Source organism: Aythya ferina (genome assembly GCF_964211825.1).
Source record: "Aythya ferina genome assembly, chromosome: 14".
NCBI classification, from domain to species: domain Eukaryota; kingdom Metazoa; phylum Chordata; class Aves; order Anseriformes; family Anatidae; genus Aythya; species Aythya ferina.
The window spans coordinates 16,206,494-16,228,396 of record NC_140312.1 but is presented as its reverse complement, the minus strand read 5'-3'; the positions used below and the strand labels follow the sequence as shown (position 1 = coordinate 16,228,396).

Sequence of the window (21,903 nt, the reverse complement as noted above, 5' to 3'; positions counted from 1 at the left end):
TGTGTTTGCAAGTTTTCCAAACAAACTAGTTTTTCTGATGTATATGTTCAAACTGTTTGCTGAATAATATCTATGCATAATTTTTTGTCTGTAATTCATTCATAAGCAGAGCTTTTTGAATATTCAGGCTTTTTGAATGGTTATGTAGGTTGTACAACATGTTTCTCATTTCCAATTGGAGAAACATAAACTTACAGCTTCTGCTGTGAATAATCACAATATTATTTTACCAAACATTCCTGCTAGTACACTCATTTGTTAAAATAATCATGGAAAAAGAGATGCAAACAAAAGCAAGTAAATTAGGCTGGCATGCCCTCTTTTGTTTCTCATTTGGAGAAAATAAATTGTACCGTCCACAATTCTGTTTGTCTTTAATTGAAATGTGAGGAAGATGAAAACACACTATCATAGTCTTACAGGTTTCATATGGTTGTATTGTAGAGTTGTACTTAAATATTTCCTTACTGCAAGGAGTGTGCTCTAATTGTGTTCTCATGTGTTCTCATGTGTTCTTGTTTCCAGTTGTTCAGACCCACTACCTGACAAACTGATGTTTCTTAACTACGGTCTGCTCTTTAAGCAAGTCACTTGCTAACTTATGTGTCGTGCCGCTTGACTCTCCACTTGTTAAGGCTAAATTTCCATCCATTCTGTAGCAAAACATTGAATCAGCCTCTTCTGTGTAGCATAAAGGAAAGGCATATATGTGGGAAGATAATGAAGATAAATACACTATTTGTTGGCAGTCAAGGTGATTAATTGCAAGAGACGGGCTTAATTATGCCAGTAGTAATAATTGGTGTCATGGACAGAGACCTTTTTTTTTTTTTTTTCTTATGGCCCATTGTTCAGAATGTCTTGAAGTTTGAATACAGACACCTTAATGAATTAGTACAAATAGTAACTTCTTAAATAACAGGCATATATTCTTAATTACATTTAGAGTCATATTTACTTGAAATGCTGGACAAGTTAGTTTTTACTCTTCCTGTGAGTGAAACAGGTCATCAGACCTGAGAGACTGCTGTGTTCTTATGACAAATTCTGTGTGATGAACTCAGTAACAAGTGAATTCCATTTTCAATGATCACTGAATTCCATTTGCAGCATATTATTATATATATTTTTTAAGTTTTTATATTTAAAATATATATATTGCAGAGTTTCTATTTCAGTTTACCATTTTAATAATGTTAATTACAAAAAAATAGGAATAAAATCTTGGTATTGGTAAGCTGAGGTTCACATTCCTAAGGAAGCGGTGGGAGAATTTTAAGTTCTCCTTTTGAGATACCTTTATATCCCATTTATTCACTTGCACAGAGGATCTGACAGTCTCAGCTTACACCTTTCCTCTTGAGATCAGAAAATAGCCTGGGAATTTCTTACAACACGAGAAGTGCAAAGGAATCCCTGAAATCTTTCTAACACTAATAGGACAGGAGAACTCAGGGAACTAGAAAAGCGGTTTCACTAATGTCAGTTCCACAAACATGTATCAGTGTTGAAGTTCTGCTCTTCTCTTATTTTACGCTGAATAATGTGAGAACACTGAGACAACAATTTTAATAACTAAAGTACACATGTATGTCTTTGGAAGAGAACAGTAAAAATAGAATAGCTTACTTAGTAAGTCCCGGTTTAGTAGCTTGTTAACTAGCAATTACAAGTTCCTTTGGGTACAAAGAAATGATGTCTTGTCTCTAATGAGCACGGCAAGCTAAACAATTATTTGAAAATACAGAAAAATATCAATGAATTGGCACTGAAATGAGAAGTAAATTGTACTTCACTAATTTGGCAAGTTTTATCTAGCTAATGGGTTCATTTTTTAAATGAGATATACAAAGTGAAGTAAGAAAACAGAGAATAAAACATCCTCTAAATTTACCTAGTTGGGTATACATTCTTATTGCTTCTTGGGTTGCCTCCCTTCTCCCTATCTTTTTTCCCCTATCTTCTCAACTTATTAAAAAATCCAGACATAGTAAAGCCTTACATTGGTTACATTCTGTTTTCTTCATTCCTGTTTATCTACAGCTTAAGCGAGTATGTTTTGGAATCTGAAGTTGGTTAGTTTTTTGTTTGTTTGCTATACTATGATTGCTATAGTATGATTGCTATAATACATTGTCTTCGTAATCTTAAAACAGACATTCTAGATTACACATCCCTTTGAACATAATTCTTGCTCTAACTTCCCGTTCTATTCTGGATGCCTTCATTTTTTATTTATTTATTTTTTTAATACTGCTCAAGTTCTTAGTGGTAGGACTGATAAATGAACATGTTTCTTTGCATTATATGGATTTATAACAAATAAACAAATAAAGTGATACCATATCACTTTACAAATCTATTGCCCAGTGATGTTACAGCCAATGGATTAAATATTGGGCTTCTCATGGACCACTCACTGCAGTTTAACACAACAGATAATGGAAGGAGATCAGGCATGAAAAATTCCTCTTTATCTCACACCTTTTGTCACACGAAGTAACTGATAACCACTAAGTTCATCATCTTTCTTTCATACAACATTCAAAAAATCATGCACTTAAACCATGACCTTCACAGAGAAAGGACTGTGTCATATTGTCTAGGCAGGAGCAAAAATGGGGTCCTGATCCTGAATAGAGTCATTGGATTTTATCAGGAGAATAGATAAAGCAAGTGAATACTTTAGTGTGTGCTTTTCTGGAACATTGTTCCAAGGAAAATATTTTACATTAAAACAAGGGAGGATAGAAGGAGGTACAAAGTGTAAGAATTACTCATTACATTAAGGTTAAGGAAATGAGAAAAAATTGTTTAACTAGCAGTTTATTTAAAATACACACCAGTTACAATGTTTCTACTATTTCATTATGTTATTAAAAATTATATGAAATAACACAGAATTTATGCTATCTGGGGGAGGGGGGGAAGTTATCCCAATCCTGAGATTTGTACATTGGTTTTATTATTATCTAATATTTCTTGTTATCTTTTGCATACCAGAGAAATGAAAAAATATATATTATATTTTCCAATGTCAAATGAGCCCACAAAAGTTAAAAATTTCAATAATATGATATTTTTATTTAACAATTTTAGCTTTTTTTTAAAAAAAAAAAAAGTTTTTATTTAAAAGGAACAAATTCTGTTAGCAACGTTTGCATTGGCATTTTCTGTAGGGGTAAAAGGGCATCGCTTAGGTAAACTGTCATATATCACATGCCCTATTTTGCATATAGCACACTTCTATTTTTGCTTTTTTTTTTTTTTTCTGTTTCTCCTTTCTCCCAATTATTCTCTGCAGTTTTACATGAATTTTCCAGTACATGATTTGTCTGCACCTTTTTACATGGTTACTGATAAAACAGACTGCTAACTTAATATTGATTTTGAGTCAGACTTGACATCTCATGCTGATTGAATTAGCTTCAATATTATGCAAAACAACTACCGTATCCTTTAGAGGTCACTTTTTATTTTCTCTTTCTCTTTGTATTGTCCCATATCTATTATTCAACTGCTTGATGTAGCTCTATTATTCAGCTCTTGTTGAACTGACTTTCAACTGTTGAAAAACTAGGCACTGGACTAGGCACTACAACACTGTATGTTGCCATTCACCTTGCCTGTGACCTTCACTTACAGTTTCATTTACTCCCATGCAGATTATGTAGCTGTGATGTACCTCATCCACACCAACAATACTTAATGAAGAACTGAGAAAAATATGTCTGCTATCAGGAAGAAATGTTGATTTTATCCTTAGTTCACTTTGGAAGACCCACTGTTATTAACCAAAATGCTCCCAGCCTTTTATCTTAATCCTCTTGCTGTGTGATCTGGAAATGCAAAGGCCTTTCTATATACAGACAGCTACATAGAGTATATACTTTAATGTAATGGGTACAGCATCTCAGTAATTAACGCAGGAAGACAAGTGAAACTGTTCATCCTCTTGGTGTCACAGTCATGAAAATGGCTAAGAGAATTAACATTGTAATCGCTTGCAATTACACTCAAGAGCAGTCAGTAGCTTGCGAAACCAAACTAAGGACTAGTTAACAACTGTATCTTCCATTTATGTTACAAGAGTAATGAGAAGACGAATCTATTATTCAGGAACTGGAATCTCAAATATGTACTATAAATGAGTATAACTCCAGTAACTAAATAGGCCAGAAGAAAGTAAGAGCCCTGGGTTGTGCTTCACACAAATTAGAACTGCCCCGAGATTTGTGTGTTCAGTTTAAGACTTGTCTTAGCAGTTTCACATCAGTGTGTGACAAGTGCTCTTGGTGTAGTAGCTACGGTGAAAATTGTGCATCCTATCACCTCTCCAACAGCGATACCAAATTTCAGTACCCACGAGGTGTTCCCTGAGAGCTGGACAGTTTGAACACAAAAACACATCTCAGGACCCAGTGAATTCTCCTCTTGCTCTGCCAGATGACCAAGGCTCATCATTTGCTTACAAATGGCACTAATGCACTTTAACAGGAAGTTGACAGCCAGGTTCTTCAGAATGCCTACGAAATAATTGTGTTCAGCAAAAGCTACCACATGAGAAAAGGGTTTTAGTCAGGAGCTTTGTATGTAAAACACAGTACAGACATATGCCATGACAGAGAGATGGTATTTTACTGGGTTTTGCATGGGGGGTCTCATTAGGGATGGCTGTGTACACCAAACATGCTCATTTGCAGACAGCAATTTTTCTCATGAAAAATGATCCATCTCTTAGTACAACCTTGTTCTGCACCTATGAAAGTCTGCATATTTTCTTTACTTTCCACTGAGCAGGTATTGCCTACAAAGACTTTCCATTTTTTCTCCTCTTCTCCTTCTTCCAGAACTGCAAACTTGTTGATGGCTTTGAATTGTTCAGAGCCGTTCAAGCATATAGCAAGTAGCTTTCTACCTGCTCGGTACTTCCATTTGAGCCATTTCGAAGACAGGCTATAATTCTTATGAGGTAGATGGGCTGGCTGTGGAAGGGAAATTAAAAAAAAAAAAAAAAAAAAAAAAAAGGGACTGGAAACTACCTCAAAATACTAATACAGTTTCAACACTTTTTTCTTCTATTGTTTGACAAATTATGGACAGCTTCTGGCAATATTTAAATGGTGGCACAAACTCTCTTATTTTAATGTCAAACATGCATCACATTTATTGTATTACTAAAGATGGTAATTCCAGTGTGTTAAAATTCTGTATCTTTTCCCTCCTCCTTTGTTGGAAGCTCACTGCATGATACTCAGATGTTTCTCCTGTACCACTGTGGTACCACTATGTGGTTACTTCCCTAGAACAGATACTCCCAGGTGTATTTCTTTCTTTTTTGTGTTTTTTTTTTTTTTTTTCCTTTTTTTTTTTTTTTATAGTCCACACAACTGTTTGGAGGATTTATTTCTTACTATGCAATCTTAGGCATAGGATTAAGAAAGAAATTGGGACATCTAAAACAGGTGCAACCAATGATATTCTATTATATGTAATAAACGTGGAAAATTGTACCAATTAATTAAAACAATTGTGTTTACAATGTGTTAAAGTATTCAAGAGGCATTATTCAGTAAGGTAGGCCCTCTCTTCATTCTGAAGAGTTGAGTCCTACATTGCTATGGTGGGTCATTGCATATCACAATTCATAGCTTATAAGGTTGGAAAAAAACTATGCTTATCGTCTGGTTTGACCTCCTCTGTAATGTCAGTCAGTGAACTTCACCTGAACTTGACCCAAATAACCACTCCATCAATCCCATAACTTACATTTGAGATGAAGCACATCTCTCAGAAAACTGTTTCAGTTCTATATAAAGACTCAAGCAACCCAGAATTCACATTCCATAGGCAAAATGTTCCAGTCATTGATTAGCTGCAGTATTAAAATTTCACCTTCATTGTACACTACATTTATATAGTGTCAGCTTCCAGAAACTGTCTTTAATTATGCTTGTTTTCATCAAGTTATAGCAATGTGTCTGGTGGAACAGTTACATACTGTTAGAGGAATAATGATATTTAAGAACATGTGGAAAAATCAGCATTTCCAGGTTAGCAACTTCAAGCACATGCTTAAAAGGCAAGGGGACAAGCATCCAGGATTTATCTCTTGTAAACTGCAAATCTTTTTTTGTTTTCTCCTTTTTCCTTTCCTTTCAAGTCACGCTGAAGGGCAATTTTTCAAAGAAGTGTGAGGAAGAGAACCACGGCCTTTCAGAAGGTGGATGAGATGTTCTCATGTCAGCAGGCTCTGTAAGTGACAAGGTGATACTCAGAGAGACTCCAGAGATGCTAGGGCTGAATCTAAGAAAGCGTGCGTGTTCTAGGTGGTGCATTACAGCCCCACCTTTTAAGCATCTCATGCATGGAGCAGTCACTAAATATATAGCCAACAGGAAACAAGGCAGGTCTGTAGTCCCATTCTTTGGGCACTTTGCTAGCATCTGAATAAATATGTTATCGGGATTCACTACTTGGAATTTGTCCTTGAAGGTAGGCGCTTACATTTTTTCCTCTACAGAACTAAACAATGGTAAAAGATTTAAAACATGCTAGAGGAGGAGTAGCCTGTGGTCACCATTTATGTACTAATACAGAGTTCTAACGCAATAAATGAGGTATCTGGTTTATTCTCCTCAGCCTTATGCATATTCAGTCTCATGCCTCTCATTCCCAGGAGAGTACCCTTACCACTAGATTAAAGGGATGGGAGCAGAGTTCTCTTCTGTTGAAGCTATGTCACCACATCTAAAAGATTTCAAGATTAATTTGAGTAGAGAACAAAAGATAGAGCATGGCTTCCTTGTTTTCTAGTTAAGACTCTCACTGTTGGGAGAAGACATGGTTATCCTTCTAACAGCCCTAAGTTTTCTCTCAGAAATTACCATTTTTACATGGATATCATTTAGCCTAACTGTGGACCTGAAGCCAGTGTTCCTGCACTGGTCTTTCTAATAATGCCTAGATGTGTAATTTTTGTTTATTTTTGCTTTGTTATTCTCTCAACTACCCTTTCACTCACACCTGTCATTTTTACAAAAGTGTAACAGTGGGAGCATGCATTCAGTTATTCATCAGGACAAACTAACGCTGTTTTCTGTAAACCGTCTTCCAGGAAACAATCACCCAACTTGAAATGTAAACCTCATTCTTTTTTACTAGATACCTGACCTTGACTTCAACATTTCTGTTGAACAAATGAGGCCACCTTACCAAGGCGTCTAGATTGGTCTCTGCCATTAACCTATATCCATCATAATTGACCATCAACAAATCTTTGTTGCATGGCGTTTAATCAGCCATTTGTTCTCTCTCAAATTGCTGATAAAGACATCAAGTAGCTTTGAAACATTCTCTGTATCACTGCTAGAAACACTCCTCCTACAAGAGGAAGATTTACAAATATCTTTAGATTGCATGGGCTAAGTGTACTTGGCTTTTTGCTAATTTCTGTTTAATCATCATAAGGATCAAGGCACATGCTTTATGGGCTGCTCTTACTGACATTCCATTACCTTTTTTTCCACTAGAACCTGCGTTGCATCAAAATGTAGTTTGACAAGATTTGTTTCCCATCTAAGCGTAATTCTCAGTTTTTCATCCTGACAGGGACAAGTCATTACTTAGCGGCAACCATCTTTTTAATACATCTCTAACATTCATTTTTGCAGTCTAGTTTATTTTCAAGCAGAGATATTATTTCCAGTAAAATGACTATCACAGTATTTCTATGTGAAAGTCTCTCTGCAGAATCGTGCATATTCACTGTGCATATTACGTTCAAATGTAGTCTGCAGCATTTCAGACAAGGACAAATCTTGAAATCTGTGAAATGCCATAGAAAAAGATGAGACCAGGAGAAGTTGTGGCTACGTGGATGTTCTTCACCTCTGTGAATAAATGCAGTCCTCAAGCTACAGCATTGCATGCAATTTACCAAGCCCTACTAGTATGCTCCACTATCCCCTCTTCTCAATTAACCTTGAAAAGCTGAGAGATACTTCCCTGCTGATTTCTGGATTGCCCCTTAAAACTCCTGTTCTTTGTTGACAATTACAAAACTATAGCTGCAGTCAGGAAATTAAGTCTGCTGTAGTTTCTTTCTAATCAGACATTTACAGTATGCTTTTCCCAGCTACAAGTAATCCAATGTGGTCTCGTTTACTTAATTTCTCAACACAGGTTTTCTGTTTTATGGAATATAGACATGAAGATTGTTACGTTTTGCCAGCAGATAGAGAAGGCCCTGCTGCTGTGCATTACCCATCTCTATGGTTCCTTTTACTGCAGTTTTTGTGTATCATGACAGACTTAAGTTGCTACTTTCCTCCTGGCCTTGCCACTAAGTTTTATAGTTGACACCAGCTTGTGCCTAGCCATTTGCCGTTCTCTAGTCTTCTAATCGACGTTGCTTTGGTGCTCCTTTTTAGGTGCCATTGGTGCTTTCACTGATCTGTAGCACAAGGGGAGGGGAAAATTTAAGACTAGGTGTGAGCCAACTCTTAACTGTGCATTACAGAAGAGATAAACTGTTCCGTGTGGTATTGAGGTATCGCCGCACAGGATGGGTGTTGTGCGAGGAACGGAGGCCGGGGGTAAGCTGTGGCTTCTTCACTGAGGGGAAGGTGACGGCAGAACCCTTCCCTTAGTCAACAACTGCCCGACAGTTTGCCCAAACACCTCTAACTCGGGGCAGAAAAGAGGGAGGCGATTTTTGTCACAGCTTTTTATTCGCGCGACGAGTTTTTAACAATTCATTGCGGCTCCGCGGCGGACAAGGACAGACCCGGTGCGCCGGCACCACGCACCGCGGCGCGAAGCCCGGCGGGCCCTGCCCGCGGCCCGGCCTCGCCCGCCGCCGCCTTCCCCTCAGGGCCGCGGCGGGGAGTGGGGGGCGCCCCCCCTCAGCCCAGCGGCCCCGACCGCCGGCAGGGGGGCGCTGCGGGCGCCGGGCGCGGGGATTGGCTGGCGGCCGCGGCGCGTGCGGCCGGCGGGGCTGCGGGCACGGCGCGGCCGGCGGCGGCGGCTGAGGGGGGCGGCCGGCGGGGCGGGCGGGCGGCCGGGCTGGCGGGGGACGCGCTCCCGCCCTCCGCCGCGGCTCCTCCGCGCTGAGCCGGGGGGCGGCGGCTGGGGCTGGGGCTGCTGCCGCTGCGCCGCTCCTCGGGGGGAGGGACGGGACGGGAGGGGAGGGAAGGAGGGAAGGCAGGGAAGGCAGAGCAGGCGGGGGGTGTCCCTCGGCAGTGAAGGAATCCGCCGCACCGGCGCGAAGTTCTCTCCCAGCGACGCTGCGAGGCTGTCGGGCTGCTCCTGCTGCCGCCGGTAATGCTCCGTTCCCCGCTGCTCGCTCGCTCTCCCCCGCTCCCTCCCCGCGGCGCTGCCCGGGGGCACCCGGGGCTGCTGCCGCCGCTGCCGCCGCTCCCGGCCCCTTCCTCGCCCCCCTGGGCCGCCGCCGAGCGCTCGCCCCGCTCCGCGGAGCTCCCGGCCGCCGGCTCGCCTCCTCCCGCCGCTGTCCGTACCCCCCCCCCCCACCCCGTTATTTCCCCCGCTTCCAGCCGTGCTCGGAGCACGCACGGCTCTGCCTCAGCCCCCAGCGCCGCTCCAGCCGCCGTGCATTTGTATTCCGAAAGGGAATTAAAAAAAAAAAAAAAAAAAAAAAAAAAAAACAACCAACAAAACCCACCCAAACCGCTGCTCTGCATCAGTGCCGCGGGCTGGCAGCGAAGGACGGCGGCAGGCAGCCGCCCGCCGAGGGGCCGAGCCCGGCACCGACCCCGCACCCCGGGGAGCCCCCGGCGAGGCACCTGCGAGGCTGCCGGCGGAGCTCCCAACTCCGCGGCCCCCCGCCCGCCGCTCTCGGTGTCAGGATGGCCCCGTGTGGACGCGCCGCTGTCCGCTGCGGGCGGCTTCGCCTCGCCGCGGTGCTGAGCGAGCCGTCCTGCTCGGGGCGCTGAGCCGGGCATTGTCTGCCTGCTGCCTGCCTGCCTGCTGCCTGCAGCCCCGGCGTGTGCGTGTGCGTGTGTCCGGGGGTGAGGTGTGTGCTTTGTCCTTGTGGAGATGGACCGAACCTCGCTGACGCGGAGCACGCAGGTATAGTAGCGGAACTGAAGTGCGGGAGCGTGGAATTGGAGGATTTGTGGTGATCGCAGGTTTAGGCGTGTGGGAGAAATAGTGTGTGAGATCGAGGAAATTCAAAACGCGTGCGTTTTCGAGACGCGAAGCCTAGAAGTAGCAGTAATGCAGCAATCTGAGGAAATAAGGCTTGCCTGAACCGTTACGGAATACCAGCTGTCAATAAGCATGTGTAGTTATCTAACAGCCTCCTGGAGCACTTCATGGCACACTGTCTGGCAGCTCGTGTGGCTCCGAAGCGCAGTCCTTGCATGTTACGGGCAGAGTTGGCGAAGAAGTGGTAGCACCTGTTAATGAGGTTACTGCATGCAAGCGTAATAGTCCGCCTTCGTTGTACGGTCTGAAAGTTTTCCTTCAAACTTCAGAAGAATGCAGGCAGAGGTGATTCTGTCTTCAAGATGTTTGTATTAGAATTCAGTTCATCCCGATGTGATAGGAGGGCGAATCTCTGCTGTGTCTCATGATGGCAGGTGTTTTGCAAAGGAGCTTATGTAAAGGGCCAGGGAAAGTGGATTTTTACAAGGGGCTGACGGTCTGAAGGTAGACGGTATTGCATTGGCAAGGCTTAAAATGTGTGCAAACAATGCATTTGTGCATTATTTTCCTGTGTATCGGCAAATCACTAACCAGGTTAAAGATGAATTTAGCTTGGCCCTTATGTTGAGCTTTCTGGTCTCTGAGTAATAAATGAGAAGTATTCGTATCTTGTGCAGATTTACGTGGTCGTGTATGCAGGAAGCCAGCTGGGAGTTCTGGGCTTTAAATCAGTTTGAGAGAAAAAGTTTTTTAGCTGTGGCTTCTTACTGTCCTAGCAACATCATCCAAGAACTCACAGCAGTATTTTTTTTCAAATGTTATCACATGTTCAGCACATCATTCAAATAATAAGAATAATAAAAGAAGTTTTGATCTGGATCATGTTTGAATTTTTATTCTGCTTATTTTAAAACATTTCTTTCTTAATACTGCTCATATGAAAGCAATAATCTTTAAATTCTTTGGGTGCTTATTTCTAATGTGGATAATGAAAGTAAAATTATCATGCTTCTGTGTTACTAAGATTTCAACTGTTTATGTAGCTTGGGAAAAATTAACACATGAACATCACTAGTGATGTTTTTCCTTTAATTAACTTGAACTATATTTTCAATATTTTGCACTAAAAGTCAAAGAACTGCTTGAGAAAACAGAGGAGGTACTTGCTCTTGTTAGGTCACACAGATTAATAGTGGTAGGAACATTGATTTGAGGGGGCTTATAGTCAAGTTTCTGTGCCTTTTTAAAGAACATTTTTATTTCTGGGAAAAACAGCAACATATATCATCTTGTGATATATTATGGTCATGGCTCTGGCATATTCCCGTCAAATACTGTCATTTTGGTTTCTGCAGTAAAGGATATTTCTTGTGCAGAATATTACTGTTAGAGTAAGTCAGGGTGTAAGCTGGATCAATGATCTTGTGCCTAAATTACTCAGAACGGCATAGAAAAGGGAAAATGTTCATTCAGTTCAATCAAGGTCAATGTCTAGACTTTCTTGCCTGAGAGGTCAAACTAAACCGAAGGTCATATTAAATGGAGACAAAGCTCAAGCCACTGTTAGACCACTCAAGTCAATATGCCGATGTTTGAAAAGCTGTTTTGTGTTTGTTTGCTGTTTACTGTGAATTTAGTCCCTCAATCCTTAACATTTTTGGCAGAAGGAGCAGCACCACTAAAGTCCGTGCTTAAAGATAAGACCAAACGCTTATTGGAATGGTAGTTTCAGTAAAAGAAAATTATTATGTAAATAGGTACTTCTAAAAAGTCTGCTTTTTGCTTTTTCTTTTTTAATCCATAGTGTGCATAGAAGTAAATACATCCTGAGAATATAAATTAAATCAATTTCTACTAAACTGATCAGAGATATTTTAGTTCTGACTTCTGTTTTCAGAAGGTCAGTATGTAATGAAAATGGCATTATTTTTCCCCAGGCTGTTAAACTATATTTTACTTACAATTTCACAAGGTATTTATCAGGAAGAATGGTTTCATATTGTGTTTGTAGTGCTGCAATAGAAAAGGTAGTTTTGATGATACTAAACATATGCAGGACTGGTCCATACGTTGTGACCCGCGGTGTCACATCCAGAGACTTCTCACCAACTGGTAGCGAGTGACTCATCTTGCTCATTTCTTACTGCACAAAACAGCCCGTGTACTCTGTGCTTGTACTTTATGTAGGAGGTAGGGTATGAAATGACTCTGCCTGTGTCTGACTGCTCCAGCCACAGAATGGACCAAATTTATGTCCTGGTTGTTCCCGTAGCCTTAAAGAACCCCGTGTTCTGATCCTTATTCAGAGTCACAGGTTTCATTTAGCTGAGCTGCTACAGCAAGGATATTCTAAAATAAAATGTTTTCTGCTAAAAAGTCTCACCTAATCCACATACGGATTTAAAAGATGCACTGGGGCATCCCCTGTTAGCTGAATTTTGCTTCACAATTATTGGTCTGCACTGGGATCTCATAGTTGTTCAACTTCCAAATACATTGTTTTAAATCCACCTAGCTGACTAACTCCATATTATCAAATAGACTTTACGGATAAGCAGGAAGCATATTAAGCTTAGATATTACTATTTTTTTATTATTATTATCTTTTAAAATAGGTTACTTTGGGTTGAATTTATTGACAGTCATTGCCAAATTGTAATAAATTATCTCCTTTGATGTTTATTGAGGAGCACTAATAACCTAGTAGTCTTCCATATAGGAATGTAATTACAAGGTTTTAGCAACAAGCCATGCAACATTGGATTATAAATTTAGGGTTAGCTGAGCAAGTTGTGAGTAGATGCGGGATGCACCCACTGCCTTATGCCAGTGGCAGTATTCAAACACATTCTGGGTAATAGTTTAGGAAAAAAATGATCTTAAGTCACATGTCTTTAAGTCAGAAGCAGGCTTTGTAGAATGTGTATTTTGTTGTCTGGTTAATGGAAAGCAAAGTTGCAATGAGGCAGGGGATTTTTGGCTTTGGGGTGAATTTTTCAGTTTGTGTTGTGTTTGTGTCTTTGTCTTCTCATTTTAATCTATGAATGCCAGCTGGGTGCTATGGGGAAATTAAGAACAAGGTATTACCCTTTTTGTTTCTGGGTAATATTCTTCATTCCAGTTTTGTTCTTCAGGGACTTCTTTGGTATATAAATGTGTACAGTTAGCCAAAACAGAAACTGTAACCCTTTAGATTTACAAATGTGTATTATAATTGTCTAGAATGCACCCGTGGTTGCTCTTGGAGGATTTTCGTATGAGCTTCAGGTATATTGTAGCTCCCTTTCAGTGCTTTCAGCTCGTCTGAAGTCTCCAGATTTATCTGTTGTTTTTCAGACCACACAGGCAAGGAAAGCACGAGCAATCATTTGCAGGCATATGTGAGCCTATCACAATAGTTAATGAACATATCACTGAAAGACTTCTTAAAAGTAAGGAAACACCACCTGTATGTAAAATCCTTGTGGACGGTCTGATGTGACGTAGGTGAGAGGCAGCAGTTGAAAGCCAGTGCTGTACCCACAGCCGACCACCCGGGCACCACAGCTGCACACGTGAGGAGTGGAGTCAGGGCTTCTGCTGGTGTGCTGCTTCCTGGGGAAAGCGGCAAGGGATAAGTACAGAACCATCCTCTCCGGCTTATCTGTGTTCATGTGAGCCTTCTGTAGGCTCAGGGACATCAGCTAGTGTTTGTTTTTTGAACCAGAGCCTGCGAGACCCAGAGAAGCTTCTAGTGCAGGTATGAGGTGAGGCCTCCCAGCATGTAGCACAGCACCTGGAGACTGCGAGCCATGATGGACATCACTGCGTGTGGGTAGCAAGGCAAACAGCCGTCTCCATGTGTGTGCTTCCATGGTTAGCTCTGTAAGAATCCCTGTGTATTTACTTATTGGGAAAAATGCTTAGGAAAGTCATTTTTCCTAAGCTGAAGAAGTTAACAATGTTGGTGCTGTTTGAATTGTGGTTTTGAACGGTCTGTACAGTACTACATGTAGACTATGTCATGGAAATCTGAAGTTTAAAAAGGCATATATAAATGCATGGAAGCTATAGGAATTCTGTTCTGAAGTCATTGTTCCGTAGTAGGATAGGGTTTATGTGTAAACACACGTAAAAATAGTAAAGCATAACATATTCTATTAAATATAAGTAAAAGCTTTTTCCAAAACGTTTTGCAAGTATAGTTTGTCTAGTGGCTTTTCTAATCTCTCTTTAAAATACAGCTATCTACTCTGAAATAAGAGTTATCACAGTCTTGTGCTCCACCATTGTATGACATACTAAAAAGGTAGCAAATACCTTTTTCAAGCAAAAAAATAAAATCAGGTATTTAGAAAGGCAGAATACTTAATTATGAAATATAACAGTGACACTAGAGGAAAGATTCTTTATCTTGAAAATAAAGCTCGCTTTACTTGCTGCATGTGCCTTGCCAAAGTACTAGGAAATACTATGCTGGAATCAGATTCTGGGGGAAAAATGAGGCATTGGCTTTGTAGCAATTGAAATAAAGTAGCATTCGTAAATATTGAATGCGTTATGGTAAATAAACTGTGTACTTTCTAGAAAGGAATATGAAGCATTTCATGCTTGCTACGTTAAATTAATTTTTGAACCAAATTATAACAAGTGCTATGCAGTTTAATGTAAGTATACTGAATATAAAAAAAAAAAATCCAAACCAAATTTCATTAAAGGTGTCCATCAGTGCATGCTGTTTGCCTAGTCCTGCTGTCATCTGTAGATACCTCCCTTAGTGAGCACCATTTCTGAATAATGAGGCTGTTAGAGAAAATAATTTCTCATGTTAGTTCATATTTACACAGAGGGCAGGTTTAAGTGTACGTGTATGCAGGTTCTTGGTGCATCTGGTTTTGTTTTTTTGCTTAGGGCCATCCAGAAAATCATTGCCCATCTGGAGTTGGCAAGAGTACGGTCAGTAATGCAGAATTTTCTCTTCAGGGGTGTTTTCTTTTCTAGGCATTTTTTGTAACTTTTTTTTTTCCACATAGTTTTGACACAGAAAATGTTTTTATAATTGCCAGTTTTTTTTTTTTTTTGTTTTTTTTTTTTTTTTTTATGATAGAGAGATGGTATACCAGTGTTGCATGAAAACCTGAAAAAAAATTTAAGTCCATACAGGGATGGGGAAATAGTTTTCTCTTCCACTTCAGTGTAGCTGACTGGGTACCAAAATCAAAGGCATTGTTACTGAATCACACAGGAAAAATAATGGTTTGGGCAGATTGCTCCCAATCACAGGGAAATTTCTTATATAAACCAAGACTTGTCTAAATATTTGAGTGAGTTGAAACATGATAGTTTTTGTATTCCTGTAAGTAAACACACTGGTACCATGAAAGTGGATCTCTAATTTTAATAATCCCGGAGCATTCATGTGACACGTGAAGGTCTGCCAGCAGTTAGGATACAGATGATGTGTGTGGTGCACGGGTTTGATCGGTTACTTCTCTTAGGGTAGCGTGGCCTAAATATCAGCTAAGGAACATTGGCAAGCTGTTCAGGGAAGCTGGAAATGAAGCAGTAGAGACCAGATTTTTGAAGAAAGTCGACTGTAGAGATGAGTGGGTACACATAAGATACTCAAAATTTCCTGTAGGCCTTCTGCCTTTATGATTGTTTCTTAATGTCCCTCTGGAGTTGATCATGCTTCTGTGTCTGTTGAAAATCCTTGAGAAAAAGAAATCTGAATCTAGGAATTTTAGATAAGGCACCTGAAATAAATGGTCTATGTTTAGTGGTTTAGTCTTTCCAAGCGGTATGTATGAGAAGTATACAGTAAGGCAGATTATTACTAATCATCAGTATAAAGCATCAAAATAACTAAGATTTGTGTATAAGATAGGTCACAACAGGAACTAAACCTTTTTTTGCTGAAAGCGAGCTGGCTTTAGTGGTCTCCCAGCACAGACTAACCTAAGTCTTCTCCTTCCTTTCCCTCCAGCTCCTTGTTGTGGGCATGGAGCAGCCTGAGAGTCTCCAGTGCAGTGCTGAGTTTGGAGGTCACAGCTCTGTTAACCACTACCCAAGTACATAATATTCCAGTGCAAATCTTAGCTGACACCAGTGGCCCCTGCTGCAGAATATAGAATAAGCTGTATGGTTGCCTTTCTTTCAGCTTTCCTGCTTGCTAAGGGATGCAGACTGAAATCCACAACGTTGTCATCTCCTTCCTTCTGTGGAACCTAGTTGGGGCTGAGAAATGATGTGAGTGAAATTGCACAGAACATACCTTTGCAGAAAACTGCATAACTGTTCAGGACCATGCTTAAGTGACTCACCGTGCAGCAGAACTCACTCAAGTATTTTTTTAGGGAATCAAAGTCACAATTATTTCAGTATTCCTTCTAAAATAGGCCCACTGGAGGGTGGAAATCTCTTCATGGTACTTTGTTTCGTGGATGGGCAAAGGAGAGAAAAAGTCCCTTTCAGATCATGACATTGATAACCAGCATGCTTCCTGTTGGTAAATTAGCTTACTGTCATGAAAAAAAAAAAAAAAGCTGTGGTAGTGAATTCACAGTAGATGACTGTCAGCATTCTCTTCCTCCTGTTTCTGGGATCACTTTGGAGAAAGGTGCCACCTCCTGCAGCTGGAGCCTGGCTACACAACAGCCATCTCTCCCCCTTTGGGGCATGAAGAGGAGGGAGGAGGAGACAAGTGCAGAAAAATGTGACCTGAATATTGCGTCAGCTGCTGTGGGATGTGTATTTTCTCTTTCAAACTGGTATTCGGGGCCCTTGGCTCCATTTCTGTTCTGAAAGTGAGCTCCTGGGGGTGACAGAGGGGCTGGCGGCTCCTCCTGGTACCGTGCTCCTTGTTGCACCACCAGTGAGGATTACCAGCTAATGAGTTGAATTAGAGAGCCCTTCCCTTTCACTTTCACAAGCAGCTGTCACAGCTGGAGAGAAGTGGTGAGAGGTGAGAAGAACCGGTGGATTGCCTGTGGAGTATTTATTCTTCAGTTGAAGCTCTAATTACCTAACGGTAACCCTTCTTCCATCTTTCCAGCAGTCCTAGGGGCCTCCATAGGTTCCTCTAGTTCAGCTGGCAGCTACCTCCAGGCTTATATTGCCTTTCTTTTTCCTGCATTGTTCCTTTAAAGGAGCAGTAATCACTTCCCCCCTGTGTTTCTCAAAAGGTCTGAAATACAAGCCCTTAATAGATCATTCTTTTACACAGTAGCTTAAGCATTTCCTCATATTCTTTCTCTACCCATCACTTGCATTGGCTGGGTAAGTACTGGGGTGTTTATACACTGCCAGTTTTGGAGATCTTGATGTTAGCTTATGTTACAAGGTGAAAATTTATAAATGTACCCCAGCTGGCTTAAGGCCAGTTTCTAGTTGGCCCTTCCTCTTTGCACAAGGGGTAGTGAGAACTGTAGGGAGAACATCCTCATCGCCTCAGCAGTCTTCTGGGGGGAGGTCAGAACTCAGATGCTGTTGATGCTTCCAATGTAGACGATGATTCCCTTTTTCCCTCTGGTGCCATTCTAAGGAGACAACAACAATACTTATTAATTCCCTTCTTTTCTACGGAGGAGAAGTGATACGAGGTGTGGGGTTTAGAACTCCTCAAAAGTTGTCATGCTTGCTGCTGTGTACTGCCTTTGTTTGCCAAAGGTTTTCTATCAAGCCCTAGATACCTGACTGTTTCTGAATATTGAAAATCACCTGACCCCTAGGAGGAGGTGTTATAAATCCTTTGTATACTTAGACTGGATTAGCCCCACTGAAGCTGAAACCTGGTCAGTATTTTAAAAATCTTGAGTCAATTTCCAAGAAAACAAATAACATATCCCTAGAAATTGTAGAGCCAGATTTTCTTTAAATTTGCAAAGATAGGAAGGCAATACAGCCTGGAATAGCTAGGTCTGAATTTCATGATCTGATCCCATAAACAGTCATTACTGTCCTGTTCGTCCTCAGATGCCCGTGTGTGAGGAAGGATCACCTGCTTAAGGCAAGCTCTGCTATAACGTGATTTCCCACTGTCATCCATTTGCAGTTTAAATTAATTGATGCCTTTTAAAGAAGGAAACTTAAAAGATGATTAGATGTCACTTTAATTTTGCTAATGAAATGCTGTTTAGTACTTAGGTTCTGTTGTGCTAGTATTATGGCCCACTATCATTTATAGCTAACAAGTTTTATTTTCCAAATAAGCAGCAACAAACACTTATATATAAGCTGGAATTTGTGGCAGTTGAAGTTAATGGATGTCTCAATGACTGCAGTGACTCTGTATCAAACCTTGCTTATGCAAGCTACTTTTTTTTTTTTAACTGGGTAGGGAGGCAAGTTTCCATTGTTTCAAAGTGCTTTTCTTGCTTAATGAACAGGAAAAAAAAGATGGGGCCTGGCAGCACACATTGCACGAGGAATGGCGGAAGTTAAAGCAGTAATACTTATTACTTGGATTAAGATTGCTATATACCATTCAGGTGGTGCAAATGAAAGGAAAACCATGGACTCTCATGGTAGTAAAAGAGCAGCTGTGTGTTACTCTGTCTTGTCTTGCTTGAAAACAAACAAACAAACAAAAAAAACAACACAAAACCCACAAAAAATCCAACTTGCAAGTATGGCAGGCTGGAAGAAGTATGGCCATTGTGCTTTGTGTTCTGGGCCCAGTTAGTGTAGTGTGGATCAAGATTTTGCCTTGCTGTGGTCTTCTCACCTCACTTGCCTGCTGTAAGCTTACTGATGGTGCAGCTGCATTGCAAGCTCCTCGAGCAAGGGTGATGTGACTTGGTTCACTCAGTCCATCAGCAGTTTGATTTATAGATCCCTGGATTTATTAAGAACAGGTCCACCTATGTTAGAAGTCATGGTAGGCAACACTGTATTGTTTAAAATAATGCTTTCTGTGTTGGCTGGTGAATTTATCAAGTTTATGCCGTGACCCTAAAAGCAATCTCCTTGGCTGGATGGTACTCTTGTTTCTCCTCTCCACCTTTCTTTCTTGCCCCACTCTCAGCCATGACATTGATGGGAAGTTTTGCAGGTCTAGTTTAATGTTTGTTGTTGACTAATTATCTTCTTGTCAGAAGTTGTATGAATACTTGCTGCCATTTCTTCCATTGTGTATGGAATCTTGTTTGAGTCTATTACTGGCAGATTATAGGTAAAAGCGACATGTTATAAATGAATGTTTATTTCTACTTCGATTACTGTGGAAGTCCGTAGAGCTATTATTCATCTTCTCTACTTAGCAGTTATTTAACGTATCTGTTTGCTCACATGGTAAAACTGTAATAGCTTTCTGTAACATAGAAACTACACTTTTTTTTTTTTTTTCTTTTTAAACAATGAAAGCAAAGATGCAGAATTAGTTAATGCACTGAAAAATGGGTTCATTCTCCAATTAGAAAAAGGGCTGTTATGGTCCTGTAGATTAGGATCTAGGTCTGCTGCCTCTTAGCAGTGGACAAAAGTCTGCTGGTTAGTCTTCACCTACCCAGTTTAACAGCTGTGCTTTCCTTCCTGACCTGCTGTTGTATATTTGTTTGTGAATTGAATTTTCTGTCTGAAATGTATCAATTTTGTGGAAAGATGCCTGTCTTTAGGTTTGTGCGCCTTATGCTTTTTTTTTTTTTAATGAAAATATTTCAATTAGAACGTGGTTTGGAAGGTGATAGAAGTTGGATGAGGTTCCGGTAGTGTACAAGGGGAAAATATTAATCCAATTTTTAATTTCAGATAAACAGCTTTATTATAGAAGCTATCTTTTCCCTTTGTGATTACTCTGACCATGGTTAAGAGTATTCTAAAATAACTAACATAGCTATATTATGTTTAAACTATGTGGAAGCTAGGTGACCTGCCCACCGATTCCTTTTAGCATGTGACGGGACCATATTCAATTACCCAGGCTCAGGTTCAGTAGAATAATGAGCGCCCAGTTCAGCAATACTCTTTAAAATCCTGCAAGACTGAAATCTTCCAAGAAGCGGTGAGCGGGGTAGATGTATGCAGGGTGACCAGTGGTGTAATGCGGGAGCATGTCTGCTTCTCCTAGATGGGTAGGAGCACTGAAATCTGAATGGCATATTCCGTGTCTTCTTGGTTTCCATTTCCTCACCACCTCTAAAGTTCTGTATTGACTAAAGCTGAAGCTTTGGAATATCAAGAGCTGCTCTTATGCCTGAAACAAACCTGGTAAGGACTATTTCAGTGTTCTCATATGACTCAATCCATTAATCATGTTTCAAGAAAACAGTGCACAGAATGCAGTGGCTCCATGGCAAGCTTATCATTGGGAAACCTGAATATGCTGTATCTTGGAGGCTTTTTTTGCAATTTATAGATGGAAATCTCTATGTCTGTTGTATATATGTTATTCAAGACCTTGCAAGATGAATTTGCACAGTTCTATTAGCAGAGAATAGCTTCTTTCTCTGTTAGTGGAGACAGACTTTTGGTTTTGTTTTGTTTTTTGTGTGTGTTTGTTCCTTTGTTTCACCCTCCATCTTTCGTGTGTGTTACAGTTAAAGCTTGCTTCCAGGACAATGTTGTCTTCTCTTTATAGTGCCATGACATACAGAGGCAAAGTCATGGTAACTGCATGCAAAATGTAGCCATATACAAACTATTAACTGAGCTCCCCAGTTGCTAGCTAGCTCTTCAACAAGCTTTAAATTCTAATTGTATTAGATTTGAGGTTCTTTTCCAAAGGGCTTTTCCTCCTCAGAACTTCTCATCCTTCTGCTTTCTCATTGCCAGGCAGGAATTCCAGCCCAGAAAGGTTAGTTGCTCTTTTCAACAGTTGCCACAGCTTCATGTGCACCTTGTACAACCCTGCTCTCATTTAGGACTTCCTCGGGGCTTGGATCAGTTTCACCAAGTGAGACTGACGTTAGAAATTAGAGGGAAAAAAAAAAAATCTGTTTCAAATGATAGTCAAGGACTGAAATATTTTATCTGAGGAGGCTGCGAAATCCTCACCGTGACTGTTGTTACAGAACAGACTAGACAAGCATCTGCCTACGTTGATAGGATACTGACTTGCAGTTAGGGGGCAAACTAGTAAACTTCTTTATGGGTATTTCTCCTGGCTAGGTTGTCCTACAAAGTACTGGGCTAGCACTTAGTAATGGAAATAGATGTGTCTGAACAGTTCTATCATTTCCCCCCCCCCCCTTTTTTTTTTTTTTTTTTTTTTTTTAATTCTGACTAGGTATCATGGAAATTTAATGTATTTTTGAAGTTACTTGCCTGGTATTTTGAGTTAGGAAAACTGAAAACTTGGGTGATTTAAGACTGGTAAAACCAGACTTTTTTTTAGTGGTTCAAGTGCTATTTGAGATGGAGTTTGTGTATATAGATACGTTGTTGTGCATACATGCACATTTAGGGTTTTGGAACTTGCATACAATAAGCATTGTGATTACAAGGTGGGGCTATTGTGTTTTTTGTTCAACTGTTTTTCCTGTTAAGGATATTAACTGTTTTCCCTTTAATGTATGGAAAGAGGCTAAGATCATAAGACGGCTGTTTCGTTGAGCTGTTCTCTAAGTGCTATAGCAACCTTCTAGCTCTGCAGTTGAAATTTTGCACTAATAACTATTTGCATATTCCAGGCAATTGATCTGGCATTGTGTATCCTAGGTATAGCAGTATCACCTGAATAGGTAATGAGACCACATCAAATACCTTGTAAAGAAAATGAAAGCGTTCCTATTTGGTAAATGATCCTGATGTGAAATAAAA

General features: G+C 40.5%; 1 protein-coding gene across 3 annotated transcripts in view; it reads left to right on the top strand.

Annotated features, from left to right (window-relative positions):
• TENM2 (teneurin transmembrane protein 2) overlaps positions 1-21,903 on the top strand; it is a 1,369,797-nt gene that overhangs the window by 685,121 nt on the left and 662,773 nt on the right. The window contains exon 1 of one of the 3 annotated variants that reach the window (XM_084535362.1): positions 9,135-9,321. The exons of 1 other annotated variant lie outside the window; for it this stretch is intronic. The gene's annotated coding sequence lies outside the window, so the exon portion shown is untranslated. Of the gene's footprint in view, positions 1-9,134; positions 9,322-9,745; positions 10,090-21,903 lie in introns of those variants that run through there. One more of the 3 variants, XM_084535363.1, reaches the window with a different exon arrangement.